Raw genomic sequence first — 17703 nt, forward strand, 5'->3', positions numbered from 1 at the left:
AATGGATTGCCACATTATCCGAAAAAAAATCTATACAACAACACTCACAACGTATTAATTATTCATGTCCTAATCATTCAAACTCATTTTTATACTCCATTGTCATACTTACACTCCATGCAACTCATATTCAATCCTACTCATCACCCTATTCAACTCTTATACTACTTGGATTATGGATTATATAGCTATAAAAAGAAAATTTTATATGAAAAATTCATGTATTTAGTATATACAAGACCTTCTTTGCATGTTGGAAGCCCTTTGGAGATGTAAATCACCCCAAGAACCTAAGTTGCTTCCCAATGATATTTTGTTGCAGCAGTATTTAACAACTTAATTCCAATTTCGAAATAACCACTATAGAAGTACTCAGTCTCCAAATAACATTAACATTATTAACATTAACGTTAGTATCAATAACAAATCAAAAGAAATTATAAGTTTCTGAAAATTGATGATCAAAATTCATACGTACCACTCCTTTTTAGTATGAGGCCTCAAAGTTTTTTTTTTTTTTTTTTTTTTTGCACACTTATCAATAAAGGCTTTTTGTGTTGATTTAAAAACCATACCTAAAGGAATCGGATCAAGGGAAGCACATTTATGGACATCGCCTTCCTTTCCCGCTTCATTCATACTTTTACAACTAATGAAGTTAAATTTTAAAGTTTATAATAAAAAAATCAAGTTGATTTCGGTAAGGTTAATGTGACATATACAAGTATATGTAAGGGGTGTGTGAAAATAACCAACGTCTTGCAATACATAAGTCTTTCGCATATGATGCTGCATCTTTTTCCATAATATTAACTAAGATGTTGTTAGGAAGATTGTCAACGGTATTGTATCGACATATCCGAGACATCAATCCTATTTCTTCAAAAAATTACAATATCATGAGGTTTTTATCACGGTGTTTAAGAGGAAACAACGAGAACAATTATTTCAAGAAACATGGTAAATACATAATAATTTCAAGAAAGAGGGGAAGAAACATACTTGATGTTTATGAGGAAGATGAAAGATCTTAAAACACAAACTTTTGCAATAACTGTGGTTATTTTTTAGATTAAAAGAAAATATTTTACAGGGTTTTTGAAAAATGATCGTTTGTTTATGGGGAGATGAAGGAACAACTTTAATTTATTAGGGGTAATGATGATGGCGGTTAATTACCTGTTAAATGATATTTAAACAATCTGATAACTTTTATTATAAACTAATAACGAATTATGATGGAAAGTGATTTGTACACAATAATTTTCCTTCATACACAACAATTTATGCTTTGTAAAGTTCTACAATACAAAATATTAAAACACAATTTTTTGGTATAGATAAATAAATATCTTTTCGCTGAAATGTTTTGTAAGTAAGTTGATTGCTATTTTGAGATTAAGAGGAATGACAAATGGCTGAGTTTTTTTTGATATGTTGGTTAAGACAAATGGTTGTAAGAAATTACATTACAATTTTTCTATTAAGACAAATGAAAATGTCATGATTCTCTGTGGGACTAGGGGTGTATAAATACAAAACCATATTACACATTTAATTCCCAACTTGACTATTTTAAAAAACAATTCTTATTTATTGATTTTTTTTATGTTTTTAAACTTGATTATTTTTTGAAATTCATAACATTTTGTTAGACGTGACTTTTAGGATGGACTTTACTTGTATCTATTTTAGTGGTTAGCCTAATGTCTACACAACCCTCTCATTAGTCATTCCATACCAAATTAAACATGCATTCCAAAACACACTCTAACTACCATAAATTAAAGCCTTACAAAAATCCAAGAAACAAAACCAAAACAAAACCTCATTTATTCCTTCTTCAACCTCTCCTGCCTCTCTTCATTCCACTTGTCAATCAAACGACTTTCGCCAACTTTTCCATCACACGAACATCCTTTCTTTTATCACTTATTAAGAAAAATGTTGCATGCGTTTGTTTGAGAGATGATTTGATGGTAGTGATGCATTGAACCATCTCATCCTTCTATTCATATTCCTTGCAAGTCTTAGCGATCATGGAGCGATACAAGCTTTCAGTTTGAGATCATTCTTGTTGTCGTTCTCAATGACTTTGAGAAGAGCTTCTTTGTCTATAGCGTTGGGTTTGGCAGCCATGTCGTTTGAGTTCTTAATTGCCTGGATATGCTGAGAGCATGTACCTTGGAATTCCTAGGTAATTGGGATGAACATTTACCATTGGTAGAATTTTCCTACAATAATAGTTTCCACTCGAGCATTAAGATGGCACCTTATCAAGCATTGTACGGGCAGAAGTGTCGTACGCCGTCTTGTTGGCTTGAGGCTGGGGAAAAACAGTTTATGGGACCGGAGTTGGTTCATCGAACTGCTGAAAAGTTGAAAATAATTAGGGAAAGAATGTTAGCAGCTCAGGATCGTCAAAAGAGCTATGCTGACAAGAAGCGAAGACCGATGACTTTTGAGGTTGGGGATTCGGTTTTGCTTAAAGTCTCGCCGTGGAAGGGACTTATAAGATTTGGTAAAAGGGGAAAGTTGAGTCCAAGGTTTATTGGACCGTTTAAAGTTCTTCAGAGGATTGGGAACCAAGCTTACAAGCTCGAACTACCAGAAGAACTGAATGGAATTCATAACACTTTTCATGTGTGTTATTTGAGGAAGTTCACGGGAGAAGTTCCTGACATAATTCCGATTTCTGAATTGAGAATTGATGAGAACAAAAGGTTGATTGAGGAACCAGAGGCAATCGTTTTCCGAAAGACTAAGATATTATGACGCAAGATGGTTGGGTTAGTGCTTGTCCGATGCAAACACACGAATGGGCCGAATCTCACCTGGGAGACGGAGAGTGACATGATGGGTCGCTATCCGCATTTGTTTGTTGATGTGTGATTCCGGGGACGGAATCATTCTAAGGTGGAGAGAATTGTAACGCCTGTGTTTCCGGGCTTGCCATTTTTAGCAATGTAATAGTCTAGGTTAACCTTTGTAACCCGTTTTGAAATAATAAGAATGTATTATTTGAGTATTATGTGTTTTGTGCTTAATTGCTTAATTATGTGGTCTGATTAATTAACAATAAAAATAAGCGTCAAAATTTAAGTGTAAAATAAACTTAATATCTTTGATTAATGTTGTAGTAGTTGAAACGAGGTTTCCGAATATATATAGAACGCCTAAATCTGACTTCGTATGAGGAAGTTATGATTTATCGAAGTTTCGACTTAGCGGTATGCAGCCTGAAATACTCGATTTGAGATCGAGCGGTTTTTAGCCGAAGCATTCTAAACGAGGATCGAAGGTCTCGTTGTTGGTATCGAAACGATAAAAAGTTAGGCAAGAACGGACGTCAAACGAAGAAGTTATGAATTTATAACGAAAGTTTCTGTCGCGGCCTATTAAAAATAAATAATAAAAATAAAGTCAAAATTAGCCGACGGAGTCTAAACGAAAGTTGTAGAGCGTAGTCTCACCTTCGCGTGGATAAAAAGAACGTCGAAAACGGAGTTCGTAAGAAGAAGATATGAATTTCTGAAGTATGATAAATAAATTTTATTTATTTTTAATCTTAAATTCCGGCCTTATCCAAAGACGAGTCACCAGTCCGATCCGACGTACGCCCCGCGTACTCCGAAGAGTGTCGACACTTCGGATGACGCATGCAGTGACGATTTCGGAGGCCAGTACGCCCCGCATACGCCTGTACGCCCCGCGTACTCTGAGGCTCCAGCCTCTATAAAAGGAACCCGAAGGCAGCCGAGTCTTTTGCCAATTTCTTCTCTTCTCTCTCCCGTTTTGCATCATTTTGCGTGCCAGAAATACCCCGAAGCCCCGGTATTATTCTCGAGCCCCGAGGCAAGTCCCGAGATCCCGAAGATTCCGAGAAGTGCGATTCCCGAGTCGAAGCTCTGCCCGCGAGAAGTTCGATTTTTGTGAAGATCTTCCAGATCTGCTGAGGATTACTACTTCTGCAAGTCGTAGTGCTGTCCGATCGTCTTCTGATCAAGTGAGTGTATACTACCTTTCATAAACACGATAATAATACAAGTGCGGTTTGAGTGTATTAAGTAAATTGTGGTTTATATGTGTGAGTGTGCATAATATAATGTAAATTAATTCAATATAAAATTTTAATTAAGTTAAAATAAAAGACTCCAAGAAAAAAATATAATCTAATTAATATCATTTTGTAAATTCAATATAAATATTTAAATGAATCAAAACTCAATTCTATAAATTAAATGATCATTAAAATTAGTTTAATTAAAATTTGACCACCATTTACCAAAACTAATAAATTCCAATTACGTATGATATTTAAAAATTAGTTTAGACCACCTTAGTATCGTTCGTTTATCAAAAAAAGGCATTGGCGCACATTCATTGAAACTGTACAATCAAAACCAATCAAGGTTACAAAATTGGTCTAAATTAATGTTAATTATGTTCATGATAAATTTTGTTATATTTTGAACTAATTTATAAATCATTTTATGACATTCTTTTATTTATGACTGTGTTGAAGGTCTGGTCTGATAAGGGAAAAGTCACTCAAGCAAAGTCTCATTACCCACATACCATGGGACGTGGGGAGTATGCTAAATTAAAAGAAAAATTAGTAAGTCCTTTGATCGATATATTTCAACTATTATGAATATATATATATATATATATATATATATGGTTTGGGTGTTTGTTAATTCTAGCTAATATTATATTTATTTGACATACATTTTTTTCTAGATCACTCATGAAACTGCAGTTGAAGAAGGAAAAATCATTCTTTAACCAACCACAGATGCCCTTTTACTGGTCTTTAGCATAGATCATGGTGGATATGCAAGAGGGGTTGGCACGGGAGTCACTCCAACCATATATTGGGATCTGCCTCGAGCCAGATCCTCATCAAAAGAAACAATTTCTATCCTTTAGCAAAGGCAACAAACAATTTATGTCCTTCAGTAAAGGCTACACGAGCAAATAAATGCAAATCTAGATCTGGGGTGCCAAGTTGAGAATCTGATGAGGTTGTTCCTCCTATCATTAATCATGCAGACTCTCTAATAACTACTACTCCACCTCCAACAAAGGCTCTTACAAAAAAAGTAAGTAAATGATTTTTTATGATAATTTTAATAAAATGGGTTACTAATTAATGCTTTCATCGCATATTGTCATCCCAGAAAGGAAAAATGGATAAATCGACATCTCAAATACCCCCCAGGTCGAACACCATGTAAGTTAATTAATACAATAATATGTTTTGAAGATTTCTTTTCCAATATTTTTAACTGTATTTTGTAGAATAAACATGGTAAACTATTTTCAGGAAAGTCTAAATGAGGGTGAAGAAAATGTTACAGCTACGTGTGAGGAGCCACAAGTTGGGAATTCAACTGGAAAAGGAATAGCAACATCTCAACCCAAGACAATTCATCAACTGAACAAAGTATGTATATTCAAGATGTTTACAAAGATATACATGTCAGTGAATTAAACTTTATACTTATACATTTATTAATAGTATATGCATGTATATGTAGACGATAAAATGTTTATTGTCAGTGGCTCAACGTAGCAACGTCGTTGTAAAGGGTTTTGTCATTGTATTCTACCGATGAAAACCAGAAAATACATGGAAAGCCATGGGCACCTGATTACTATAGAGTTTCTGTCGATAAAGCAATAAAGCTATCCGCCTGCATACCAAACGGAGATAACAAATGCCCGTTAATAGTTAAGAATGCAATAGGTTCTTTTGTGGGTTGGGAAAAATATATTGTAATCCTGGATCCTAAGGTACTTTATTTGCATAACTTATATTAATATTTATATTCATTAATTAAACATTATAATTTTTTTAAACGATTCTATTAGTTAATTACATACACTACTTGTGCATGTTTGCTTCAATACATGTTTCACACGTATTTTAATTTATGTTGTTACAGGATCCAGATATACATATATTTGAAGAAAATAATGAAATACAAAAGCCCAAGAAAAGACAACTCATTTAAAAGTAGCCCATGAATTATTGCCCAACAACCAGGATAAGGAGTGCAACACCTATTTTAATTTAAGTATAGTTTAGTTTATCATTGTATATTTGTATGTATCTTTTTTGATGTAATAACTTTTTATTTATTATAATTAAAAATACTTTTTTATTACATTATATTTGATATTTCCGATTTTATGCTTGATAGTAATGAAAGGTTGCCAATATATGTGCAATTAAATTTTAAAAAAAAATCACTCTACATTATAAATAATAAAGAACATACTGTGACGGGTTAAACATGTCGGTGTATGTAAATAATAATAATGATAAACGATTAAACATGTTAGAAAAGATAGCTTATCCATACAACTTAATTACATTTGTGTCTCCAAAAGTCAACAATGGCCGCGATAATATTTATAAACGGTTATTGTAAGTAAACATTTATCGTTCTATATGAAAAAGACATCACTATAAGTATTTTATGCTCACTCTTTAATTGCTTGTGAGTGAGTAAATGTTCATAATATTCACGACATAATATTAAACATGTCATTAAAATTGATCAATAATAATAATAAAAGAAATAACATGCTAGTATAGATCATTTTTGTGACTTTTTAATTTATTTATTTATCGGTGTATGTAGGCAATAGTAATGATACACGATTACACATGTTAGGTGTAACGCCTGATCTTTGCCAAACGGTGACCAGCTACGTAAGCACTTTGGGCGCAGGTTTCTCGATCGGACTTGACGAATTGTCATAAAGACATCAGTCTGTGTTTCCGGGCTTGCCATTTTTCGCAATGTAATAGTCTAGGTTAACCTTTGTAACCCGTTTTGAAATAATAAGAATGTATTATTTGAGTATTATGTGTTTTGTGCTTAATTGCTTAATTATGTGGTCTGATTAATTAAGAATAAAAATAAGCGTCAAAATTTAAGTGTAAAATAAACTTAATATCTTTGATTAATGTTGTAGTAGTTGAAACGAGGTTTCCGAATATATATATAGAACGCCCAAATCTGACTTCGTATGAGGAAGTTATGATTTATCGAAGTTTCGACTTAGCGGTATGCAGCCTGAAATACTCGATTTGAGATCGAGCGGTTTTTAGCCGAAGCATTCTAAACGAGGATCGAAGGTCTCGTTGTTGGTATCAAAACGATAAAAAGTTAGGCAAGAACGGACGTCAAACGAAGAAGTTATGAATTTATAACGAAAGTTTCTGTCGCGGCCTATTAAAAATAAATAATAAAAATAAAGTCGAAAGTTTCTGTCGTGGTTTATATGTGTGAGGGTGTAGTTACTTTCTTCTAACAAGTAACTATGAAGTATTTTATGCGATATACTTGTTATGTGTATATTTTGTGATTGTATGTGTGAATGGATATTCACTTTATTCCATCTCATAGATCTGAATTGCTTTCTATGAAATACGTGTTACGTGGGTATGCCTCATCTGTTATGTGGAATATATATTGAACGAGAATGATATACAGGTTTTAAACTATGTATGAAAGTATATATTTTATCTACTAATATGTTAGGTAGAACATGGGTAGATAGTTGGTGTGTAATAAACAGATGAGAGGCCTCGATGTTGTTGTTGTTGTTGATCTTGTTATTCAGCGGAGTATGGATAACGACCACGGACTCTTTCTAGACAGTCCAGTGGAACGCTAGCAGGTTCATAACCTGTAGATGTTGTGAACGATGTGTTCACCGGTGTACTCTATCCCCCTCATGGCTGCCTTTAGGATATCTATTGTTGAGGAAACCCCTTCGCAGTGATGTCCGTCCCGATGAAAATCCTAGATTAGGTCCCTTGAGATAGATGTTATTTTAGGGACGTAAAGTGAGGATAACGGGAATGGGTAATCGGGATAGTGATTGGTTGGTGAAATTAAATATAACTTATTTATTGTGGGTTGAAAACCCTATATGCTCACCAGGCTCCCAAGCCTGACCCACTCAGTTTTATTTGTATTACAGGTAGTGGCGCGAGGGCATAAGATGGTTGAATCATCAAGTTGTTTTGTTTACAAGTCTGTATATGTATATATTTGTTGAATGACTTGTAATGTTATCGTTTATGCTTTATGGTCTGTATCGGAACATGACATCCCGAGTTTTGATTATATAAATGAAAATGCATCTCTTGATGAAATGCTTTGATAAATATTATTTTATCATGTTTTGTTTTGGGAACAAATTCCGCAACTCTTTCAAATCAAAAGGATTTAATTTGAAATTATTTAAAAGCATAAATGAAAATCGGTCTTTTCTGGCCGAGATTTTGGGGATGTCACATTAGGAAACATAACTTATCCCTACATCTTAATTACATTCGTGTCTCCAAAAAATTCAACAATGGCCGCGATAATATTTATAAACGGTCACTGTCAGTATACATTTATCACTCTATATGAAAAAACATATCACATAAGTATTTATGCTCACCGTTTAATTTATTGTGAGTTAGTAAACGTTCACAATATTCACGATATAATATTAAACATGTTTCACACCCCCAAACCAAGGATGGCGGAAACGTCTGGGGTGAAGACTTCATGTATAGTATCACAACAACGAGTATAATAGTGCTCAAAGTAAATACAACCATCATAAATATAATTGAAAAAGTTACATCATCGTATGTATTTACATGTTTCAAATCAATTACACTATGATGACAAAATGAAATGTTTGACGATTTAACGTCCCATCCTCAAAAGCTATTGATTTCATATTTTATTGATTTCCTGAGAATATAAGTAGTTTTGAAAGAGTGTCAAAAATTAAGTTGGTGTGTTCATAAGAGTTTTATTTGAGAAAAAATCCATTTTCCTTGTAAAAGCGATAAGTATGGTTCCAGAAAATTCAATATTTTCTTTATTAAGTGTAAAATGAACGCTCCTATGTTATGCAATAATGTACCCTAGAAAGACTCGTAGATTCCTTCAATAATCACCCAGTGTATATAGGTTATATAAAATTTAAGTTAAATAAACCGTCGAATATAATGGGTCGGCCTTAGGTCCACAATCAAACAAGGAACAAGAAGTAAGGCGGGCCCACCAATTCTAAGTTGATTGCAACTAAATTCATATATAACTCTAACATGTACACTTAGCAATTATAGCTGAAGTCTAACAATTGTAGATGAAACGTAGTTTTAATATCATGAAAGCCATTTTGTGTAAACCTTGTACTTTATAATGTATATTTCAAGAAAAATCCCTTATTTTCCTAATAAAAAGTTATGTAACCTTAAATCCCAAGACCGAGAATATGTGTGTGTTTTGTACTTATAATGTTTATAATAATAATGCGTTTCCAAAGAAAATCCAATATTTTCCTTATAAAAGTCATGTAGTCCTAAATCCCAAGACCGAGAATATGGGTGTGTTTTGTACTTATAACGTGTTTGTAGTTTTAAATAGATAAAACCCTTTTTTAAAATAGAACTTTCCCCGTAAAATTGAAAGATTGTTAACTCCCTATGTGAGTCGTTATAACCATACTATAACGAGAATTAACCTGCAACAACGTTTTTCAGACGTCAAGATCCTATGACTTTTGTCACCCGTAGACCTGCAGGTCCTGTTGTAGCTAGCAGCGAGGTGTGGGGTGTCAATCCCAACATAGATCTATACACAATTATCACGCTCTCCTTACAAGAGACTCTGGTTATAACTTACAGGAATTTGAACCCGTACTGTAAGAGTACGATGGAAGAATTGTCTCACAACTTACGTTAACTACTTTACATATAGTTTGAATATAAAACATCTTCCGTGGTGGAAGTGAAATCACCTTTTATGTAATAAATTCGTGATGTGAATACAGTTACATAAAAGGTGATTTCACTTCCACCACGGAAGAGGTTTTATATTCAAACTATATGTAAACTAGTTAACGTAAGTTGTGAGACAATTCTTCCATCGTACTCTTAGAGTACGAGTTCAAATTCCTGTAAGTTATAACCAGAGTCTCTTGTAGGGAGAGTGTGATAATTGTGTATAGATCTATATTGGGATTGACACCCCACGCCTCGCTGCTAGTTACAGCAGGACCAGCAGGTCTACGGGTGACAAAAGTCATAGGATCTTGACGTCTGAAAAACATTGTTGCAGGTTAATTCTCGTTATAGTATGGTTATAACGACTCACATAGGGAGTTCACAATCTTTCAAGTTTACGGGGAAAATTCTACTTTAAAAAGAGGTTTTATCTATTTAAAACTACAAACACGTTATAATTACAAGACACACACATATTCTCGGTCTTGGGATTTAGGGCTACATGACTTTTATAAGGAAAATATTGGATTTTCTTTGGAAACACATTACTATTATAAACACTATAAGTACAAAACACACACATATTCTCGGTCTTAGGATTTAAGGCTGCATAACTTTTTATAAGGAAAATAGATTTTTCTTGAATATACATTATAAAGTACCAGGTTTACACAAAATGGCTTTCATGATATTAAAACTACGTTTCATCTAGAATTGTTAGACTTCAACTATAATTGCTAAGTGTACATGTTAGAGTTATATATGAATTTAGTTACAATCAACTTAGAATTGGTGGGACCACCATACTTCATGTTCCTTGTTTGGTTGTGGACCTAGGGTAAACCCATTATATTCAACGGTTTATTTAACTTAAATTTTATATAACTTATATATAATGGGTGATTATTGAATGAATCTACGGGTCTTTCTAGGGTACATTATTGCATAACATAGGAGTGTTCATTTCACACTTAATAAAGAAAATATTGAATTTTCTGGAATCATACTCTATCGCTTTTACAAGGAAAACAACTTCTTTCTCAAATAAAACTCTTATGAACTCACCAACTTAATTGTTGACACTCTTTCAAAACTACTTGTATTCTCAGGAAATCAGTAAAACAGGAAATCAACAGCTTTTGAGGATTGGACGTTAAATCGTCAAACATTTCATTTTGTCATCATAGTGTAATTGATTTGAAACATGTAAACACATACTATGATGTAACTTTTTCAATTATATTTATGATGGTTGTATTTACTTTGAGCACTATTATACTTGTTTTTGTGATACTATACATGAATTCCTCCACCCCCGAACGTTTCCGCCATCCTTGGTTTGGGGGTGTGACAACATGTCACTAAAAGTGATCAATAATCATAATAAAAGAAATAACATGTTAGTATAGATCATTTTTGGTGACATATTAATTTTTTATTTGTCGGTGTATGTAAACCATATTAATGATAAACCATTAAACATGTTAGTAAATATAGTTTATCCTTACAACTTAATTATATTTGGGTCTCCAAAAGTCTACAATGGCCGCAATAATATTTATAAATAGTGACTGTAAGTGAACATTTATCACTCTATATGAAAAAACACAACACTATAAGTATTTTATGATCACCATTTAATAGTTTGTGAGTGAGTAAACGTTTACAATATTCACGATATAATATTAAACAAGTCACTTAAATTGATAAGTAATCATAATAAAAGAAACAACATGTTAGTATAGATCATTTTTATGACGTCTTAATTTTTTATTTGTCGGTGTATGTAAACAATAGTAATGATAAACCATTAAACATGTTATTAAAGATAGTTTTCCTTACATCTTCATTACATTTGTGTCTCCTAAACTCTACAATGGTCGCGATAATATTTATAAACGGTGGCCATAAGTGAACATTTATGACTCTAGGAAAAAAAACACATCACTATAAGTTTATTATTCGTGACAATTATCAATATAAGATAAATATATTTTAAAAACACCCTAGCATATAATGACGAGTTTGACCTATAATGACGGGTTTTCACGAGTTATACTCACTACAATTGAACGACAACATAACTTATCTTTAATTACGCGACCTTTCAACTCATGTTCTTCAAAAAAAACGACATAAAATGTATTTAATTACAGGTTTTTTACGTGGATAAAGCCCAGTTTTGAACTAGTGATATATATATATATATATATATATATATATATATATATATATATATATATGTGTGTGTGTGTGTGTGTGTGTAAATGTGTATTTTAAACATTTTAAGAATACGAGGTTTGAATCTAATTAATTGATTTAACTTTTAAATAATTAATATTTTATGAATTTAGATTAGCTTAATTAAACTATTAATTAAATAATATCAATTCCATATTTATCTTCCTTGATTTTTGAATTAGGAATTATCGCATCACATAATTAAAAGTTAAGAGTTTAATTAATTAAGATAACTATTAATTATCAATTAAGTTCTTCAAAAAGGAAAAAAGCAAGAAAATCTGGATTTAGCATAACATAGGGCACTCCGCGCCAAGCATAGGAGGCGTCGTGCTCGACAAACAGTAAGGTTTTTTGAATTTTTTTGTTTTGATTCCAGTTTCAATTATGCACATATAATAGAAAGAACCTTAGGCTCTGATACCAGCATTGAGTTTTTTAGGTTACATTAAACGTTACTACACACCAGAAACATCATAAAATCTAATTATGGACACATGCAACCTAGAGATCTATGTCTTTTCTCATTACAACAACATACTATAGAAACAATCATAAACCCTAGCTATAATTGAAACTTATAGATAATATCACATACCTTTAGTGTTACAGTTCTATATAGTAGTCTTGAATCCTCATATCCACTTTAGAAAGCTAGCACCAAAATTATGGTTGCCTCTAATGGCTCACACCCAGACCCTAGAAACTAAGGAACAATCTGGAGAGAGAGGAGAGGGTTGGTAATTTTGTCTATGGATTTCACAAGGGATAGTTGGCAGAAAATTATACCTTATGGGATCTATTTATAATTGCCAGATATCTGGGATAAACCCTAATTTGTGTAATGTCCCAAAAACCACGATAAAATTTTTCATTTTTAAAAGACAATTTCATAATTCCATAGAATAAACAAACATTGTTTCCAAAACAAAATCATAGAAATTAGAGTATAAAATCATCTCTCAAAACATAATGCAACAAGAGGTTGTGTACAATCACGCATTCTCCTTGCCCCGATCATCTGAAGTACCTAAAAACATTTAAATTCATAACTGTAAGCCAGAGCTTATTGAGTTCGCGCAAAACACCCCATACAACAATACATATACAATGCATACACACCAGGCCTACAGTACAAGGTTGGACATCCTTTTGAGCCTACAACATAAAGTTGGACTTCTCCCAAGCCTACAACATATAGTTGGACCGCTCCCGAGTATGTTAGCCTACAACACAAAGCAGTACCGCCTAAAACCAACCACACTATGTCGATATATGCACCAAAACAATAATAAGCAAGCACATGTAATAATAGCATATCTACCAATCTAATAGAACATTAAAGCATAACAACATCCTAAACACAAGGACACATAATGCAGTATAAAGTATAATGAGAAAACTCACCTTACAAACTATCAGATATCCACACAGCCCACTAGAAAGCAAGAACCACGAGTTGTCTATTCATCAAATAGAGAAAAATCCTCAATCTATGGCCCTAAATCCCCCATGTTTACCTAAAATTCAAGTTTGTCAAAAGTCAACGGTCAACAGTCAAAGGTCTCACAATCGGTCACCACCACTTGGTCAGGCTTCTTCCACGTCGTGGTAACCTCAGGACAAAACAGTCATGAGGTCGCCTCTCGCTATGACGTGCAGGTCAGTCCTCCACATCGTGGGAGCTGCTCTGGCTAGCTTAATTCATTAAGCTCTTAACCCTTTAACCCACTCATTCATACTTTCCAGAAGGCTTTCTTACACCTAAAGTGTAACACCTTGTTTCAGATGTTCCTTAACTTAGGGATTATGGGACGTAATCCGATCATGTAAAGGATTTGGGCTTTGAGAATGTAAAGTTGGACCATATTAAAATTTGATAATATTGGTTGTGAGGTCTAAGCCCTTTATTCGTATGTTAGAACCCATGTAAAGAAAGGGAAAAGTTGTAGACCGGGCTTCTTGCATGGGTTATGGTTTTAGTTCGGTATGTGATAAGCCAAAGGTAACTAGATAGAATTGTATGGCTTGTCAATACCTTTATGTGTATATAAAGAACGCCGGAAAAGGAGTTAGAACAAAGAAGTTATGGTTGTTTGAAGTTGAGCTGGAAGAAGGGAAGTTTTGCACTATGCATGGCGTACTCTAAGTACACATGGCATAGTGGCTGCTAAGGGACGCATTTTTAGAGAGCTACGTAAGGCGTAGCTTATGTTACGCAAGGCATAACTGCACAGAGTAAAAGCCCTAATTTTGGGGTTTTGAGCTCTATTTAAGGAATCTAACCCCTTGAGGCCCTTATTATCATCAACCTTTGCCCTCTTGAGAATATAACTCGAAACCCTAGCCATCTTGTGAGGGTTTTGAAGCATTTAAGTGTTTCCTTGTGTGTTTTGTGAAGAAAGAAGTCATTGAAGGTGTGCTTGGGGAGTCCAAGGCTTGTAGATCCAGACTCTACTCTTTTTCAACATCTTCCAAGAGGTATAAAGTTTGAATCTTGTTGGTCCATATGTTAGATCTCTTTAGATTCTAGATTTTCATGCCCTTTGGTCCCATAATCTTGTGTCTTGTGAGTATAAGCTACTCCAGGCCTTGTAGTTGTCATTCCTTGTGGTTTCTGAGAATGAGGAGTCATAAAAATGGGATCTTGGTTGTCCTTATTCGTTCATGCAAGACATTTATCACTCTATCACTCTAGACATTTATTAGGACCAGGTTGAGCAATATATGGTTGGTCTTTGAGGATTAAGAGCTAAAATGGAAATAGCTTAACAACGTACTACATAGGGCGTACTCGAAGTACGTAGGGCATACTCTAAGTACACAAGGCGTAGATTGGTTACGCAAGGCATAAGTCAATTGGGTGTTAATATTTGACTTTTTGACCAGTTTGACCTTTGGTTAGCTGTGAGGGGTTAAGGACTCGGAAGTGAAAAATGGTCTTTTGCCCAAATGGGGGCTAGTATTGGTATTTGTACCTATTAAGTGGGATATTACCTTAATTTCTAATTAGGGTTTGGTTTTGGATATGATTAGTGGGAGATACTTCAGCACCATCGACTCGTGTGTGATATTTATTTGTTTATCGATCGAGGTGAGTCTTCTTACTGTACTTGTAGGTCTAAGGCACCAATGTCGGCCCACTGGATTATGTTATGTAGGAAGACTAGGTGGCGACCCCTAGCAATTGTATGAAAAACCTGGATATGGCTCCCGATAATTGTATGCAAGACCAGGGTCTGGACCATGACAGTTATATGTAGGATGCTAGTTGTCTTTATGATACTTGCATGGAAGACCAGGAAGTGGCTCTTGAAACTTGTTTGTAAGACCCGGGTTTTAGCCCCTGGCTTGGCAAGTAAAGATCATGATACGACTTATGGCATGATAGTAACTGTAAGACTATGATTGGCAGATGACATTCTCTATTCTATGTATGGTATGTGGTATTTCGGGGAACTTACTAAGATTTATGCTTATAGTTTCATGTTTATGGTTTCAGGTACTTCCGGTTCCAAAGGGAGGGGCCCAACGTGACTGCACAACATCCCCCAAAGTTTATTCTGCATTGGTTATTTGTGATTTTTATTATGATGTTTAATTGATATATTCAACTTGATTGGTTTTGGAATAACTTGTTTGTATGGGTTTGATGTTTTAAAAATAAATTTTTACTACGAATTTTGGGACATTACATAAAGGATCATAAAAAGTGATGTTTTATAGACATGCATGTCCTATGCAAGTCTTGAAATCAAGTTAGGGCATAAAGGTGAAAACGTGGTCAAAACCTCATGCATGAATTCAAAACTCTACCAAACTTCATATCTAACTTCTTTAACTATAAATGGACTCTAAGGATGTAACGACCCAATTTTCACGACCAAAATTTTTTTTTTAAAAACATTACTTTAGAAAATATTAATAACTAAAAACATTTTTTGATCAAATCATAACACAAAGTGAACCATGTCTAAAAGCCAATTCATACATTCAATCAAAATATCATAGTACAAATCCGAGTGAGGCTCGTAAATGCGGAAACCGGAGAGTGTGTGTGTGACATGCTGCTACCGCGCCGGCTCCTTTCCCCTAGCTGAGGAGGTACCTGAAACCAAAACTGAAAACTGTAAGCACAAAGCTTAGTGAGTTCCCCCATAATACCCCATACCATGCAAACATATAACAACCACTGTTCAGCTAAGAGATACGGGCCCTGCCCACACTCAACCGCTAACCCATAACATACACGTATCACGCAGACAACAAGTATAAACAACTCTATCATATTAACACATATATCATACTTGACTAAACCCAGAGATACGGGCTCGGCCCACACTCTAGTACTAGCATCTCGTCTACGCGGGTCGGCCTTGGTGCCTTAGACCCGTTCCTACTGGAAAGGAAACTCACCTCGAAATAGCTGCTGGTCTGTGTGGGAATTGATCACCTACTACCGCTGCTGCTGCTCCGGAAACCCTCCGGCTGCAATTCCCACAATATACTCAATCAAACACTACTCACTGACCTTTGGGTAAAATGACCATTTTACCCCTGACCTTGCCCTAAGTCAAAGTCAGAGTCAACTTTCAGTTGACCCGACTCGCCGAGTTGGCTTTCCAACTCGCCGAGTCCCTACCCAAACGACTGCCCTGAATCCCGATCCTACCCGTCGAGTTAGGCGACGACTCGACGGGTTCGCCTTCTTAACCAATATCCAAGTCCTTCATCCTACTCGCCGAGTTGTATGAACAACTCGTCGAGTTCATCTTCATCCGAAGAACACTTATGCTGCGACTCGCCGAGTTGTATGAACAACTCGCCGAGTCTGTTCTTGATCTAAGGAGATTACCTTGAACTCGCCGAGTCAGGGCATTGACTCGCCGAGTACCTCCATAGATGAGTTAAGCTTCCGATTCCCTGAGTCACACCCCGTGACTCACTGCTCACTCGACACTACGAAAAGGGGACAAACTCGGAGACTCGCGAACAGACTCGTCGAGTCATATGAACGACTCGCCGAGTCGTTGCCATGCACCCACTAAATACACGGATTTGCTCGATTCCAGTCCATGCCATTCACAGATCTGGACTTCTAGGACACGAATCACACGTAAAGTTTCCAACTTTACGTGTGGATATTCACCCATATGGATTTTAGGGCTCAAAATGCCTCAAAAGGGTAGATCTAGGGTGAACAAGCAACATGGGGCCATAAAGCCAACAGATCTGAGCTCCTGGAGCTCAATCTTGCCTAGATCTAAGGGCCAATCAGCCTATTACGAGATAATTTGCACATACAAACTTGGGGTTTGGCTCAAGAATGACTTACATGAAGTAATAAGCATAGAAACAGGGGAAAAACAGATTATACCTCAAAGGAACTGCTGAAAGAGTGCAAAGATGCCTGGATTCCTTTCCTTCCTCTTGATCTACTTCCCCTTTTTCCTCAAAACCTTCAAGAACACACACAATAGCCTCAAACTCTCAAGGAACAAGCTTAGAACGAGGGTTGGGAGTTCTGGGGAGAGAATGGGGGCTGGCCTGGGCGGATAAGTCCTTTAAATAGGGTGCAAACCCCTGAAACTTAGGGTTTCATCCAACAGTTGTGACTCGCCGAGTCCAGGATATGGACTCGCCGAGTC

Source organism: Lactuca sativa, chromosome 8, assembly GCF_002870075.4.
Source record: "Lactuca sativa cultivar Salinas chromosome 8, Lsat_Salinas_v11, whole genome shotgun sequence".
Lineage (NCBI taxonomy): Eukaryota > Viridiplantae > Streptophyta > Magnoliopsida > Asterales > Asteraceae > Lactuca > Lactuca sativa.